This window comes from Babylonia areolata, chromosome 1, assembly GCF_041734735.1.
Source record: "Babylonia areolata isolate BAREFJ2019XMU chromosome 1, ASM4173473v1, whole genome shotgun sequence".
Lineage (NCBI taxonomy): Eukaryota > Metazoa > Mollusca > Gastropoda > Neogastropoda > Buccinidae > Babylonia > Babylonia areolata.
In genome coordinates this window covers 35,697,663-35,702,532 of record NC_134876.1, presented here as the reverse complement: position 1 = coordinate 35,702,532, position 4,870 = coordinate 35,697,663, and the positions used below count along the sequence as shown (strand labels likewise).

The window sequence follows — 4,870 nt, the reverse complement described above, 5'->3', positions numbered from 1 at the left end:
AATGGCTTCACATTTTCGTCCTCCAAAACTGAATGCATCCACTTTCATAATTTTCGCCAATTCTATCAGGACCCTGAAATCCGTCTGGGAACATCCACCATCCCGGCGGTCAAGGAAGCCAGATTTCTAGGGGTCGTCTTCGATCAGAAGCTGAATTTTCTCAGCCACATTAAACAGCTGAAAATATCTTGCCTAAAAGCCCTGAACATCATCCGAGTTGTGGCACACACGAACTGGGGTGCTGATAAGAGGACTCTCTTGCACCTCTACAGAGCCCTGGTCCGGTCCAAACTGGATTATGGAAGTGTTGTATACGGCTCGGCCAGACCGTCCTACCTGAAACTGTTGGACCCTGTACACCACCAAGGGCTCCGTCTCAGCTTAGGTGCTTTCCGCACCACCCCTGTGCACAGCCTGTACGCAGAGGCGGGGGAACCGCCTCTTTCCAACCTGCAGACTGAAGCTGACCCTGAACTATTATTTGAAATTGTTTTCGGAACCTACAAACCCTGCTTACGATGCTGTATTCAACAACCCTTTCGATAAGAAATTTACAGACAACCCAAACTGCATACCTCCTCTCGGACTCCGCATTCAGCCGCACTTGGAAAATGCCGATCTGGATGTCGGTGGCATCTCAGATTTCTCTAAGTTCCCTGACAGCCCCCCGTGGACCTTTACAACACCTGAGGTCCGATTCGATCTGGCCTCGTACCGTAAGGACACCACCAGTTCTCTGGCCTACAGAACCTACTTTTCGGAACTGTGCCACAAATTCCCCACCTTTCAAGGCATCTTCACTGACGGTTCCAAGTCAGAGGACGGAGTCGCCGCATCTGCGTTCTGTCCCGCCTTTCCTGACCGGCCCTCAACGGAACACATCCTGTCTGACAGCTCGGTATACACCGCGGAACTGACCGCACTGGTCCTGGGGTTAAAAATGGTTCTCTCTTCCAAACAGAAGAGATTCATGATCTTTTCCGACTCCTTATCAGCCCTGGAGGCGATCGCCTGCAGGAATATCACTCATCCCAAACTGCTGGAATTTTATGAAACTTTTACTCTCGCAACGAAGAAAGGATACGAGGTTGTGTTGGCCTGGGTTCCCGGACATGTTGGCATTCGTGGTAACGAAAGGGCGGACCTGCTGGCCAGGAACGCTGTAAAGAAAGAATTGTCCAGATCCTTGGTACCCTATACAGACATGAAGCGGAAGGTCAATACTTACGTTAAGGATCTTTGGCAAGAGAAGTGGAACACCCAGATGGACAACAAGCTCTTCCAGATCCGTCCGGACCTGGGGGAGACCCTCCCTTCGGGGGTGAAGAACAGAAAGGAGGAATCTGTGCTGTGCAGACTGCGTACGGGGCACACTTTTTTTACTCATTCTTACTTGTTGAAGGGGGAGGAGGCCCCTCGATGCGTTCCCTGTGACGAGCCTCTCACCGTGAAACACGTGCTCCTTGACTGTTGGGATCTGCATGACGTTAGACGCAGACATTACACGGCGGTTTCTTTGAAGACTTTGTTTCGTGATGTCCCTCCGTGGGCGCTGATGGACTTCTTAAAAGAAGTGAACCTTTTTAACCAGATTTGAAGGTTTTAAACTATGGAAGTTTTTTTTTTAACTTTGGAGTGGAAAGTTTGAAGTGGTGACTCGTTTTAATTGGTTGTTTTTTTTTAGCCTTGTAGTAGTAATTGATGCGGCGATAGCCTTGAGATGGCCTTAGTGGTCGGCGAGGCTCTAAGCACCATAATTTCATTTCATTTCAAGAGGAGTGGAACACCCAGATGGACAACAAGCTGTTCCAAATTCATCCAGACCTAAAAGAAATCTTCCAGTCAGTTGTGAAGAATTGAGTGGAGGAGTCTTTGCTGTGCAGACTGTGCACAGAGCACACTTTTCTCACTCATTCTTACTTGTTAAAAGGGGAGGAGGCCTCTCGATGTATTCTCTGTGATGAGCCTCTCACTGTGAAACACATGTTCATTGACTGCTGCGATCTGCATGACGTTAGACACAGACATTACACGACAGATTCCCTGAAAACGTTTTGTTTCTTGATCTTCCTCTGTGGACGCTAATGGACTTCTTGAAAGAAGTGAACAATTTTAATCAGATTTGAATGTGTTTAAGTCTGGAAGGTTTTAAAATTTTTTTTTGAGTGAAGAGCTTGAAGCAGTGACTAGTTTTTATTGTATTTTTTTTACCTTTGACTTGAAGTAGATGCTGACCTTAGTGGTTGGCGAGGCTCTAACCACCATAATTTGATTTGATTTGATTTGGGCTCAACTCCACTCCTCAGAGGAGGATGCCATCAAGACTGTCTGCTCATTCTCGGACAGCACAACTGTTGCGTGTTACATGAATGCAAAAGGGGAGGGGGGCACTTTGTGAACAAGAAGGGCATTGAGCTCTCAGCAAGACACAGTGACATAGCATGCAGTACCAACCTTGGGGCAGGCGCTTGCAGCAGGTCTGAGAGCATCCTCCACATGGAGTGAACCTTACACAAGGATACCCTTCAGGGGGTGTGGTGTATATGTGGTTTCCGTAGATGGTTCTCTTTACAACAGGGTCAACAGAACACCACTTGTGGTTCAGACAGCTTAGTTGGAACACCTACAGATCAGAACCTGAGGCATTTTGAGTTCCTTTGCTGCTTGATTACGAGAGCACATGAGGCATGTGCTATTACCATTTCAGCCACCTTTCAGCACTCTGTGCCTGTTTGACAAGTTTTGAAGGTAGCCTTCTGCTATTCAGAGATTCCCTTTATCAATTCAGTATGCTCAGGGCAGATGGTTCCTAGGGGCTTCCTTTGTCGCGTTTAACTCGGCAGTTACTGTTACAAGGGCTCCCCCAGCAACCAACAGGCATTACCCTCCTTATGCTTTGAATTCTGCATCAGTTTGATATGATACAATATATTACAGTTTACACCAAAATGGGAAGTTTGTATTATACTCCCAGTTTGGTTAAATATACTTACCATGTCAAACCTGATTTCTGCCTGTCCTCTGCAGTTCTTGCCGTGCTTCACATGGGGTGTTTCTTTGCTGGCCTTTGGAATGATTAATTAGCCCCAGCTGGAAATGGCATTTGATTGGCTAACAGAGAGCGGACTATTAGCATGTTGCTGCGAAATTTTGGCCAAGAGGAGCAAACAGATAGGCCTGGTTTGCATCAGTTTGTCATGGCAAGTACATTTAACCAAATGGAGTAAATTGCAAACTCCTCACCTCTGTCTGGCCTTCGACCTATTGTCTTAACACCACACATCTATCTCTCCTCCCCCTGATCTCAAATGATGTGAAAGGACCACGCCTTCACTGTCAGGCATGGTCATACACTCAGAAATGATGTCTGATTCAATAGATAGACTGAAGAATGAATTGGGTGTCAGTTTTGTCACTGCTGTTGTCATCACCTTTGAGTTCAAATGAATCATAAAACAAGACAGATCCAGCTCTCATCATATTACATAATCATCAGCACAGCTTGCAAACTTGTGTAAATCCACCGACTGGGAACACTGTCTTCACTTGATGAAGTGTCCAATGCTATTTGGGCATGTGAGGCAAACCCTCTTTACACGCGGGCTCCAAATGGTCCAGTTAGCAAATCATTGAGGGAAAAGTGGCCTTCACCTGATGACTGCTCACTTAAAAAGTATGTTAATAATCCTGACATATTAAGCTAACCATTAAGAGTCTTTTTATGTTAATTGTACCAAACTCCAATGAAGGAAAAATAAAATACATGCAGGATGTCAGTGGATGTCTTACAGGTACTATGGCAACACTTTTTGCAGGACATATCTGTTGTCTTCCAGGCATTCAATTGGTTTACTCAAACTGGGTTCAGGTGCAGTTTGATATAGCTGTTGTAGACATTTGCATTGCAATGTTTGTGGATTAGTCATATAGATAGTGAGACCTATCACATTTATTTTTTAGGCTAGTCTTGGCTTCTTTTTTTTTTATTTTTTATAAATCTCACATGCTGTGTGCTTTCTTATTTTTAGCAGGGTAAGGTGATGGAAGATGGGTAAATAAACCGAATGGAAGTAATATATTAAATCACTCTGGATGATGGAACGCTATAGCGTTCCAGACGTAAGCTAGCATTCCGAACGACGAAACGCTATAGCAGTTTCGACAATTAAAAATTTGTCCACGTTTTCCTCTGGGTAGCACAAAAATCGCAGCAACACTGGCATTGCGAATGTGTCAAGGGTCAAATGGAAAGTTTCTTTGTGAGGTTTCCGTGACTATACACTCACTGGCCGGCCGTTGACCTTGGTACCCCACATGACAAGCTAATGTGCATATGTATTGAAAATAGCGTCACAGGCGATACAAATGGAAATTTTTGGAGCAAACTAGATCATGACAGCAACTTTTTACTGCTTCTGAAGTGATTGTAATGCTTCAAACTGAAGGTTTTGACATCAACAAGGATGATGAAGACGTTGAATAAAGTATCTGCAGTGAAGAAATCTACCAGCAAGAAAGTACCAACAGTGACTCAGCTTCTGAGGGCTGTGAAGAGAGGGAGGGGGGTGGGCATACACATGACGTTAGAAGAGGAGTCAGTGGGTCAAATACAGGGAGTTTCATTCAGTTACTCTGTGTTTTGTATTTTTTGTGATTTTTTTCTAACCCTAACAAATGGGTCGTCTGCAGGGGAAAGCAGAGTGAGTTAAAGGTTACTGTTCACAGCTATTCAATTTCTCCACTCAGTGCATTTTGCACAGGACAGAAATCAGACCCCTGTTAGACTCTGCACCAGTGGTTTGTGGAAAGCATGTTAGATGTCAATTAAGGGGGAAAAAAAACCACAATTACTATTGTAAAATTGTTTCTT

At 44.7% G+C, this 4,870-nt stretch overlaps 1 protein-coding gene across 1 annotated transcript in view; it reads left to right on the top strand.

Moving 5' to 3' along the window:
• The window catches only part of LOC143282242 (uncharacterized), a 190,157-nt gene that overhangs the window by 55,121 nt on the left and 130,166 nt on the right, over positions 1 to 4,870 (top strand). The gene's annotated exons all lie outside the window — the stretch shown is intronic.